The sequence below is a fragment of the Pongo abelii genome, chromosome 16 (assembly GCF_028885655.2).
Source record: "Pongo abelii isolate AG06213 chromosome 16, NHGRI_mPonAbe1-v2.0_pri, whole genome shotgun sequence".
Lineage (NCBI taxonomy): Eukaryota > Metazoa > Chordata > Mammalia > Primates > Hominidae > Pongo > Pongo abelii.
The window spans coordinates 18,050,029-18,062,518 of record NC_072001.2 but is presented as its reverse complement, the minus strand read 5'-3'; the positions used below and the strand labels follow the sequence as shown (position 1 = coordinate 18,062,518).

The window sequence follows — 12,490 nt, the reverse complement described above, 5'->3', positions numbered from 1 at the left end:
GTACAGTCACTTTGGAAACTGATTCCTAAGGAATATTCTAGCCAAATCACGTATCTGTGCTTTAGTTTTTCTACAGTAGGGCTGTGCGGTTGCTGCCTGCTTTATTGGGCATGTGGGTTTATGTGGTATCCGCTGTTACTTGGGCACAGCAGCAAAAACTCATTACAGGATGGAGGGGCAGAACGCCCAGAGCACCCCTGGGCTCACATGGCGGTACAGTTGCAGGACAGAGCTGTCCTTTTGGTTTTATGTTTTTAATTAATTCTGTTTCCTCAGATTGATGACGAAATTTATTTTTCCAGCCTGACCAATAAGTTGTCACCATACCAGATCTGGGAAGTCTCTCTTCACCTCTGATAGACACAGAGAGGAATCTGGGCCTGCTTCTCGGATTACATGCTTCCTATTTAGCAATGAGCACACCGCTGTCTCCTGTCGAGATTGAATGTGCCAGTAAGAAAATCTTTGCTTTTTGCTGATTAGCAGATTATTTTTTTTGAACTGTAAGTGCCATTAAGAGTGGGAGAGGGCCAGGCACAGTGGTTCATGCCTGTAATCCCAGCACTTTGGGAGGTTGAGGCATGTGGATTGCTTGAGGTCAAGAGTTTGAGACCAGCCTGGGCAACATGGCAAAACCCCATCTCTACAATATACACAAAAATTATCCAGGCATGGTGGCACATACTTGGAGTCCCAGATACTCAGGAGGCTGAGGTAGGAGGATCGCTTGAGCCTGGGAGGTTGAGGTTGCAGTGAGTCGTGATCATACCACTGCACTCCAGCCTGGGTGACAAAACAAGACCCTCTCTTTAAAAAAGTAGGAGATGGCCAGGCGGTGGCTCATGCCTGTAATCCCAGCACTTTGGGAGGCTGAGGTGGGTGGATCACCTGAGGTCAGGAGTTCGAGACCAGCCTGGCCAATGTGGTGAACCCCATGTCTACTAAAAATGCAAAAATTAGCTGGGCGTGGTGACAGGTGCCTGTAATCCCAGTTACTCGGGAGGCTGAGGTAGGAGAATTGCTTGAACCCAGGAGACAGAGGTTGCAGTGAGCTGAGATCGCACCACTGCACTCCAGCCTGGGTGACAAGAGCGAGACTCTGTCTCAAAAAAAAAAGGAGAGGAGTATTCAACACAGTTGATGACGTTAAAAAAAAATAATAATAAGGATAGTGAGACTGAATCAGGTAGAAACAGCTGTGAGTGGCTGTTATTTGCCCTCATGGTCTGTTGCTGCAGAGGAAGCTAAAAAGTGTGCAGGAATGTCTACCCGTCTACCCTGTGGTGTTCTCACGTATTGCAGCCTCTGCCTGATGGGCTCAGCATGGCTTTTTTCTGCCTGAATGCCCAGAAATTGCACAGAATGTGGATCAGCTGTCCTCTCAGGGAACAGCATTCTACTTGAGGACTGCGTTTTTACCAGACCAGGCTCAAGTCAGTTATAGTTCAGGATGGCAGCCTTTGTAACCACCTAAAATAATAAGCTTCTTCCTGTCTCCTAAGATGGGTTTACATTTTCCTTCATGTAGTTGTGCATTTCCCATCTGTCTGTCTGTCTGTCTGTCCATTGAGCAGCTTCTGTTGAGCAGTTGCCTAGTGCCGTTACCATATGAGGTGTTCAGGATGCGGTGATGGATAGGACACGCCTCTGCTTTCTGGTGCCGTTACCGTGCGAGGTGTTCAGGATGCAGTGATGGATAGGACACGCCTCTGCTTTCTAGTGCCGTTACCATGTGAGGTGTTCAGGATGCAGGGATGGATAGGACACGCCTCTGCTTTCTGGTGCCGTTACCATGCGAGGTGTTCAGGATGCAGTGATGGATAGGACATGCCTCTGCCTTCAGCTGCTGCTTGTTGATGAGCCAGCATTCTAAGCAGGTCACGTTACAAGGTGGTGAATGGTGAAATGGAGAGGTTCATACGTGGTTCTGGGAGAAGAAAGGCTTCACATTGGCAGCAGTCCTGAAATTGTGTGAGGGAGCATTCTGGGCAGAAAACGCAGGAGTGTCAAGGGCACTGCTGAGAGGAGCAGGGCTTTCCTGCTGCTTGCGAGAGTGGGTGTGGCAGAGGCTTGCGGGGAAGGAGGATCTTGGTGTCCACACAGCCCCCTGATGGGTGGACCTTTGTGCAGTGCTGGGTGCTGGGCTGCCTGTGGTGTCCTGTGAGGTGTCTGCTTCCCTCCGTCCTCCTCAAGGCTCATTGCTTGCCAGAAGATGGGCTTTGTTTAAATTGGCAAGGAGGGCAGGGCTGGCGAGCTCCAGGGCAGAGGGTGCCATGGGCCCTGGCAGGTGGGTCCGATCCACAGGAGGCTCAGAGGCTTATCTTGGAGCAGTAAGGAGGGGCGGTCCTGTGCTTAAAGAGAGAGGGCCAGAGAGAGTCGGCATTGGATTAGTGTTTCAGGAGAATGAATGTGGTGGGTTGGGGAATGCTCCTGAGTGCTCTAAAATCTAAATGTCCAGTAAAAGAACACTAAGTGCATGCCCGCTTTGATTGCTTGGATTTGGAGCAGTATTTGATAACACAGATCCTTAATAGAGATCTGTAGTGGTGCACATACTAATTTTGTGTGTATGTGCCACTCCCTCAAGTGACCATAAGCAGTTGTAATTAACATTCGCACTGGCCGATCCCGTGCCTGGCACCACGCACAGGTCTCCTTTCCAGTCCGTCGGCCCTCCCATCTCCAGGGATCTATCCTTCATTAAAGATTGTGTGTTTGTTAAATATTTTCTCCTTTTCGTTCCTTTATAAGTGCTCTAGGAATACGTAGCTTACCCTGAGGTTGTAATTCTTTGTAGAAACCCTTCAGATGTGCTGTTCCCTGCCTGGATACTCAGCGTCTAGGTCTTATTTCTCATCTTAGCTCAGTTGTTGCTTCCACAAGTCCCTTACTGACCCTCAGAATAGCGGTGGTCTGTCTTCCAGTCTCCCTGGTACCCCCATAGTCATCCATTGCACATAGTTTTGGACTTGAAATCCTGTGATTAATTGTGTCAGTGGTGCCCTTTGCTGCCTTCCTTGTTAGAATGTGCACCTCAGTCTTCACACGGTATCTGTGGAACCAGGCAGCTGCAGGCAGAGCACAGGTATCCAGTGAATGCTGGACTGGAACTACGATGCTGAGTTCTGATGCCATGCCTGAGGCGTGTGGAATCACCAGAAAGTGTGTTCACGTAGATAGAGGAATTATAAGTCAACCTGTTTAAACATCTTAGGTGGAGCTCTTTCATATGAATGATGCTGAATTTCACCTTCTAAATTGAGTGTTCAGTTGAGCATCTTTTTTTTTTATAGTATTTATTTTGAGTTGTGCACTTGAGTTTCTCTTTCATGTCTGCATGTGCATTTTCTAGAATGGCTTCAGTCATCCATCTTCTCTGGAAGCCGCACACCAGCCAGATCCACTGCAGCTACAAAGAGGAGAAAGATGAGGACCACTGCAGCTCCCCAGGGGCACACCTGCCAGCAAATCTCGACTCTACTCCCACAGATGGGCTCTGGGGGACCATTCCCAGGCATTTCTGCAAGCCATTGCAGACAATAACATTCAGGATCACAACATGAAGGTGAGCTAGGCCTGCCCCCACTGCCACCTCAGTGCTCTGTTTATCTGAGGACTTTGACATAGGAATACTTATGTGCTCTTTGGTTAACACAGCACAGACTTTGTTTCATGTATTATCTGGAGGGTTTTGAGGTGAGAACCTGATTGTGTTAACATGCTAGCGAGGCTTCAGAAGCATTACTGACTGCAAGTGTATCAGAAGCTGTGGCATGTTTAAGATTTGTGAAGACTCACTGGGTGGCCCTGAAGTTACCTCCAGCTGTTTCTGTTGCAGGACTTTTTGTGTCAAATAGAAAGGTACTGTAGGCAGTGCCATTTGACCACACCAATCATGTTTCCCCCTGAGCATCCCGTGGAAGATGTCAGTCGCTTGCTGTTATGTTGCCTCTCAAAACATGAAGATTTAGGTAAGGAGCTCAATATCTGTGTACTTTAGCTACACTGCAGATCCCTCGACTAACCTGCAGTACATATTCATTCCTTCCCTGCCCTTCTTTTAAATGTCTTTTTACAGGTCATGTGGCATTATCTTTAGTTCATGAAGGTGCACTTGGTATTGAGCAAGTAAAGCACAGAACGTTGCCTAAGTCAGTGGTGGATGTTTGTAGAGTTGTCTACCAAGCAAAATGTTCGCTCATTAAGGTGATAGATTTTAATTCTTTTTATTCTGTGCTTTGCAGACAGTTGCTGAAATATTTGTTGTTAAAGTTGTCTTTTCCTGGTTAACTTTGCAGACTCATCAAGAACAGGGCCGTTCTTACAAGGAGGTCTGTGCTCCTGTCATCGAACGTTTGAGATTCCTCTTTAATGAATTGAGACCTGGTGTTTGTAATGACCTCTCTATAATGTCTAAGTTTAAATCGTTAAGTTCTTTGCCCCGTTGGAGGAGGATAGCTCAGAAGATAATTCAAGAATGAAGGAAAAAGAGAGGTGAGAATGTAAAAGGACAGAAGATACTATTAAAGCATGTGCTTCACCCTGCCTCACTGGACCTGTGATTTCAGAGTGAAGTTTCTCTACTGTTGATTCCATGTGACATTTCTACCTGCTGCCATCATTTTTATGTATACTTATGATTAAATACAGAAATCTCGCTTATTTTTCCAAGCAATCAGACAATGAGGCAGATTAGGAATTGAGTGTGGTATGATTTGATTACTAGTAAATTGATGTTGAAAATGTAAATAATCTTTGCTAAATTGATGGGAAGAAGGAAGTATTTTTATTTTATTAGTTATCCTGGTAATGAGATATAATGGGAACATTTAAACTTATTGCCATTCTTCTAAAGAAATGTTTTTTGTTTGGAAATATTGAGTATTCTGATATATGGAGAATTATAAAGGGAAGCTAAAAGAGTTACTGACATTTTCCTGGAAGTAGCTGTGTAAGGGTACAGAAAAGTCTTTTTGCATTAAATCCAAATTTGAATAAAAATGCTTAGAAATTATAAAATAGTTTAGAATTTAGTCACTTGTGATTATAAATAAACTACAGAAATTTCTGATTATATCCTTTTTTTATTTCTTTGAGACGGAGTCTTGCTCTGTCGCCAGGCTGGAGTGCAGTGGTGTGATCTCAGCTCACTGCAACCTCCACCTCCCAGGTTCAAAGGATTCCCCTGCCTCAGCCTTCCAAGTAGCTGGGATTACAGGCACGCACCACCACACCTGGCTAATTTTTGTATTTTAGTAGAAACGGGATTTCACCATGTTGGCCAAGATGGTCTTGATCTCCTGACCTCGTGATCTTCCTGCCTCGGCCTCCCAAAGTGCTGGGATTGCAGGCGTGAGCCACCGTGCCTGGCCTCTGATCATATTATGACTTATACTGATTTACTCACAAACCTGCTTATTGAACAGTATTAATTACTGAGTTTCTGATGGGTGTTTTGAACAATAAGCTTATGAAAGACTAAAGTGTGTTAGAAGCCATCCTAATTTGATTGTTCCTGAACAAACCCTACACCATAACAGCCTGTCTGGATCCGAGGGGTGCTCTGGATCAGGAAGTAACAGCAGTCACACTTCTGTGATTCCTTTAACCCAGGCACGCAGGAACTCAGCCCGGGCCCAGGAGACAGGCTGCCTCAGCATGAGGGAGAGAGACTCCACCATTTGCCATCTCATATCCGTGGGTTCTGAGCCCACACTGTCAGTTTTAGAGTTTCTTGTGGGTTTATAGATTTATTGTGTGTTGTTTCAAGCTGGTTTTCTTTTTTTTGGAAATTAAGTAACTTGAAAAGATTAAGTGATTAATATTCCTGTTGCTGTGTCAGGGATCCCCGAGCCTTCTCTCAGGCTTGATGATTCACTAAAAGGACTCAGAAGAGCTGTTATACTCACAGCTGTGTTTTTTTACCGCAAAAAGGATACAGATTAAAATTAGCAAAGGGAAGGGTGCATGGAGGGAAGTCCAGAGGAAACTAGGCACAAGCTTTGGTGTCTCTCCCCAGTGGCGTCACGTGGATGTGCTTAGCTCTCCCAGCAAGTGTGTCACATCATGTGTGAAGAATTGTTAACCAGGCCAGCGCACCTGAGCCTCGAGTCTAGAGATTTTGTTGGGGGCCAGTCACCTATGCAGGCAGTGCCCATGTGACTGACCTCAATTACTCAGACTCCAGTGCCCCGGTGCAAAAACAAGTGGTCCCTCGCAAGTCACATCATTAACATAAACTACCTGGCCAGACCACTGCCACAAGGTCCTGGGTGTCAGGTATACCAAAAAGCTTGTCAGGCAGGATGTTCCAAGGGCTCAGAGCTCAGCTCTTAGAAGAAGGACCAATCCTGAAGGGACAGACCTTCCTTGGGAATTTGCAGGGTTTGAGCAACCCCGGCCTGCTGTGTTAGCTCTTTACTGCCCAGGTGTGTTATCATGTTGCTTATTTTTTATATTATATGCTGAGGAGATTTAGACCAAAAATTTTAAAAGAGATAAAATATAGGGAGGAAATTCCACATATCACAGTGAATTCAATTGATTCAGTTACACACTAACAGAACCTCTGAACTGGACCAGGGTGGACAAGCCAGGAACTGTGGGTAAAATTCCACCTCTTGCTTGCTTTGTGTTGCCCATGGACTAAAGACCTTTTCTTTTTTTTTCCAGTTTGAAATTGTTTTTTAACAATCAAAAGAAGTATATTATTTTTGACATATGAAAATTACATGAAGCTAAAATTGTAGCACCATAAATAGAGTTTTACGGGAGCACAGCTACACCTGTTGCTTTATCTGTGGTTACTTTTTGTGCTACAGCAGCAGAGTTGAGTATTTGCAACAGACTGCATGGCCTGAAAGACTCAAATGTTCACTCTCTGGCACTTGAGAAAGAGCTTGCTGGCTGCCAGGCTTCCCCTGCTTCGGGGCTTCTCCCCTCATCACACTCTCACTTTGTCTTTTTGTTCTGCCAGGGTGATCATTTCACTCTTGTTGTTTGAGCGTTGCAATTTATAATGTTGTTTAGATGTTTATTTGAATGAAATATTTGTCCTTCATGCAAATCTAAGTATTTCTTAATTTAAAATTATATTTAAGTGTATGATTTTTATAGTGAATGATGTTTTAAAACACAGTTCCTAAGAAGCCAGAATCTACGGATAATGAAGAAAAAATTGGAAATGAAGAGAGTGATTTAGAAGAAGCTTGCATTTTGCCTCATAGTCTAATAAATGTGGACAAGAGACCCCTTGCAATTAAATCGCCCAAGGTGCAGTATTTTCTGTGATTCTGAGGTTGGTTGAATAGAATCATAGCACGTAGCAAAGGAATCCACAGTCTCGTACCTCTGTACCTGAGCATCCGGAGGGAGGGATAGGTGGTTGTTAGAAATACGGCCCCAGTGATGCTTCATGAACTTGACTTATGATGTCCTGGTCAGAGCTGTAGCTGGAGAAGGGTTTCCTTTTATTTTTGGTACTAGATTGTATCATTAGTTATCCACCATTCATTCCTTAAATATATTCTTTGTTCCAGAAACAGTGCTGGGCCCTGTGGCTATTAATATGAACCATAACTTAACTTTATATGCCAAGCTAGCCTGTTGCAACATACATTAGTATAAAGATTATAAATTCACTTATATTTATAGCATAGTTTTAAAACCGTGTATTAATTACTAAATTTAACATATTTTAACCAATTTAAACCTGTGAGCATTATTTATATTTTACTTGAATAACTTTTAGAGCACAGTTTAATATTAAATAGGGCAGACTAATGATGAAAATTGTTTTCCTTTGTTAGGACAAATGGCAGCCGCTGTTGAGTACTGTTACAGGTGTTCACAAATACAAGTGGTTGAAGCAGAATGTGCAGGCTCTTTATCCGCAGTCTCCACTCCTCTGTACAATTGCTGAATTTGCCCTTAAAGAAGAGCCAGTGGATGTGGAAAAAAATAAGAAAGTGCCTACTAAAACAGGTGACATTTGATGAGAAATGCATCTCTGCATTGGGTAATATACATAACACTTAACTGTATGCATGATATTTTGCAGTTGGAGAGAGCAGAGGTTCGCCTGGAAGGGATAGATACAATTTTAAAACTGGTGAGCAAGAATTTCTTACTTCCATCTGTGCAGTATGCGATGTTTTGTGGATGGCAGAGACTTATTCCTGAAGGAATCGATACAGGGTAAAACGTTAGCATATTTTTTTTCTTAATTAAGGAAGCTGTGGCAACAGAATGTTGTTCTGTAACAGTTAGAAGTCTGGCAGTGTCCCGAGTCAAATTCTTTATCTTTATTTGAAAGGGAACCTCTTACTGATTGTTTAAAGGATGTTGATTTGATCCCACCTTTTAATCGGATGCTGCTGGAAGTCACCTTTGGCAAGCTGTATGCTTGGACTGTTAGGAACATTCGAAATGTTTTGATGGATGCCAGTGCCAAATTTAAAGAGTTTGGTGAGTCAACAACTGCATCAGTGTTATTTTATGGTTTGCCTTTAATTATATGTTGTGGAAACTTGCAAATGCCAATTTTTGCTTTTGAGAAGACTTTAATAAGTTTGTACTTTGTACTTGTATAATCTATGCTGCTGTCAGCTTTCTCAGATTTTAAACAAAACTTTAAAATTTAGCAGGAGACACAATGTTGAAGTACTCTAGTATAACATTTTCACATTTTGACCTTTTTATGTGTATCACCATATATCCTAAAGTGTCTGTGTCCTATATTAATATTTATTTTCTGTATAGTTTGAGCATCTACAGAGAGTTGATTGGATTGGTTTTGTGGAGGAAAAGGGAGACATAACTTTTACATTTGAAATGGGAGGAATGGAATAGGGCACCAGGGTATTCAGAGAGCAACATGCTAAGTCCTGTAGACAGATGGAACGACCTGTGCATAGAATGCAGGGGGGGTAGGCCCATCGTGCAGCATGACAGAGCTGCCCACTCAGTGGAAACCCCTGGAAAATAGTCAGATGTTTAAAGTAATCGCCCGTGCCTTCTGCGTTACGTTTATTCTTGCATTCATGCACGAGAAAAGTCAGTGGGTGTCAAAATAGTCAGATGTTTAGAGTAATCGCCCGTGCTTTCTGCATTACGTTTATTCTTGTATCCATCACAAGAAATGTCAGTGGGTGCCAATGCTCATTAGGTATCCAGCCAGTTCCCCTGCAAACCATCACCAGTGAGAACCTGTCAGGACCGAGCCTGGGGACCATCCCGCAAGCCCGCTTCCTCCTGGTGGTACTCAGCATGCTCACGCTGCAGCACGGCGCAAACAACGTCGACCTCCTGCTCAATTCCGGCATGCTGGCCCTCGGCTCAGACAGCACTGCGCCTGATTGGTAGGTCTGCACTGGCTTGAGAGCCTTTGGGAAAACGTCAGGATTTTGCTTTGATTTCTTTTCTTTTCTTTTTTTTTTTTTTTTAAGCTTTTTGTAAATTATGGTAAGATACAAATAGCAGAAAGTGTAGCATTTTAACATCGCAGTTCAGCGGTATTAAATACATTCACAATTTTCTAGAGTCATCACCACTGTCTAGTTGTAGAACTTTCCCATCACTATAAATGCACCCCATTTAGCCATCAGTCCTGACTCACCCTGCTCTCCAGCCCCTGATAGTCACAAATCTGCTTTCTCTGTCTATGGATTTGCATATCCTGGATATTTCATATAAATGGAATCATACCATTTGTGGCCTTTGTGTCTGGGTTATTTCATTTGGTATATATCAGTACCTTATTTTTATGGCTGAAAAAGATTTCATTGTATGAATAGATAACATTTAGTTTATTCATTTATCTGTTGATGGACATTTGGGTTGGTTTTGCCTTTTGACTTTTGTGAATAGTGCTGCTAGGAACATTTATATACAAATACTTGTTTGAACACTTGTTTCTAGTTCTTTTGATTATACAGCTAGGACTGGAATTACAGGGTCATATGGTACAACTATGTGTAACTTACTAAGAAACTACCAAACTTTTCCACATTGCTGTATGATTTTTACATTCCCACCACCAGTGGGCAGGATTCCAGGGTTCCAGTTTCTCTACTTCCCTGCCAACACTATTTTTTGTGGTTTTCTTTTTTTTTTTTTTTTGTTTTGGATTAAGGCCATCCTAGTGGGTGTGAAGTGGTATCTCATTGTGATTTTGATTTGTGTTTCACTAATGATGAATGACATTGAGCTTCTTTATATGTTTGTGCTTGTTGGCCATTTGTATATCTTCTTTGGAGAAGTGTCTATTCAAGTCACTTTCTCTTTATTTTTTATTTTATTTATTTGAGACGGAGTCTCATTCTGTCGCCCAGGCTGGAGCACAGTGGCACGATCTCGGCTCACTGCAACCTCTGCCTCCTGGGTTCAAGTGCTCCTCGTGTCTCAGCCTCCCGAGTAGCTGGGATTACAGTCACACACCAACACACCTGCTAATTTTTGTATTTTTGGTAGAGATGGAGTTTCGCCATGTTGGCCGGGCTGGTCTGGAACTTCTGACCTCAAGTGATCTGCCTGCCTTGGCCACCCAAAGTGCTGGGATAACAGGCGTGAGCCACTGCGCCCAGCCCCTTTCTCCTTTTTAAATAGGGTTATTTGTCGTCATCTTGTTGTTGTACCAATAAATGCACTATAGAAGTGTACCAAACATTTAAAGAAGAATTAACACCGGTCCTCAGACTCTTTAAAAATTTCATGTATACTAGACCTTCACAGATCTGTAGACCTTTATCATATATATCATTTGAGGGTATTTTCTCCTGTTCTCTGGATTGTATTTCCTTTGATAGAGAAGTTTTTTATTTTGAAGTTCAATTTATCTGTTTCTCTTTTGTCGTCTATGCTTTTGATATCTATCCAAAAAGCCATTTCCAAATACAAGGTTGATGAAGATTATCCTCATCTCGTTTTTTTTCTGTAAGTTTTATAGTTTTAGCTTTTATATTTAGATCTTTCGTCCATTTTTAGGTAGTTTCTTTTACACAGTGTGAGGTAAGAGTCCAGCCTTTTTCTTTTGATGATCTGATTGTTTCAATACCACTTGTTGAGGACTGTTCTTTCCCTGAAGTTCTCGGTACCCTTGGCAAAAATCAGTTGGCTGTAGATATTTAGGTTTATTTCTGGACTCTCAATTACATTATCACATTCTATATGTTGATAATTATACAGGTACCGCAATGTTTTGAACATTGTAGTTTTGTACTGTTTTAAAATTGAGAAGTGTGTTTTCTTTCTCAAGATTATTTTGGCTACTTTGGGTCCCTTGCATTTTCACATGAACTTCAAGGCTGGCTTTTCCATATCTGCAAAAAAAGACCATTGGGATTTTTGCTAGGGATTGAATCTGTAGATTGTTTTGGGGAATAGTGCCATCTTAACAATGTTAACATCCATTCTCTGAATGTGCAATGTCTTTCCATTTATTTCTGTCCTCTTTAATTTCTTTCAGCAGTGTTTTATTGTTTTACAGTTATCAGGGTAATAATGGCCTCATGGAATGAACTAGGTAGTGTTCCCATATATTCTGTTTTTAGAAGAGTTTGAGGATTGGTTTCATTTCTGCTTTAAATGTTTGATAGAGTTGACCAGCTAAGCTTTTCTTTGTTGAAAGTTTTTTTTTTTTGAGACGGAGTCTCACACTGTTGCCCAGGCTGGACTGCAGTGGTGCGATCTCAGCTCACTGCAAGCTCCGCCTCCCAGGTTCACGCCATTCTCCTGCCTCAGCCTCCCGAGTAGCTGGGACTACAGGCGCCCGCCACCATGCCCGGCTAATTTTTTGTATTTTTAGTAGAGACGGGGTTTCACCGTGTTAGCCAGGATGGTCTCGATCTCCTGACCTCGTGATCCACCTGCCTCGGCCTCCCAAAGTGCTGGGATTACAGGCATGAGCCACTGTGCCCGGCCTGAAAGATTTTTAATTACCGATTCAATCTCTTTACTTGTTACGGGTCTATTCAGATTTTCTATTTCTTCTTGAGTCAGTTTGGGTAATGTATGTTTCTAGGAATGTGTCCATTTTATCTAGGCTATTTTATTTGTTGGCATACCGTTGTTCACAGTGTTCTTTTATACTCTTTTTTATTTTTACGTTGGTAGTAGTGTCTCCACTTGCATTTCTGATGTTATTTGCATCTTTTCTCTTTTTTTCTTTTTTTTTTTGAGACGGAGTCTTGCTCTGTTGGCAGGCCGGAGTGCAGTGGCACAGTCTCGGCTCACTGCAACCTCCACCTCCCAGGTTGAAGTGATTCTCCTGCCTCAGCCTCCTGAGTAGCTGGCACTACAGGCACCCGCCACCACGCCTGGCTAATTTTTGTGTATTTTTAGTGGAGATGGGGTTTCACCATGTTGACTAGTATGGTCTTGATCTCTTGACCTTGTGATCCGCCCACCTCAGCTTCCTAAAGTGCTGGGATTACAGTCGTGAGCCACCTTGCCTGGCCACTTTTTTTCTTAATTTACCAAAAGTTTGTCAGAT

At 42.7% G+C, this 12,490-nt stretch overlaps 1 pseudogene; it reads left to right on the top strand.

The window, feature by feature from the left end:
- Positions 1-302: 302 nt before the first annotated feature.
- Positions 303-12,490, top strand: part of LOC100437907 (putative HERC2-like protein 3) — a 30,453-nt pseudogene continuing 18,265 nt past the window's right edge.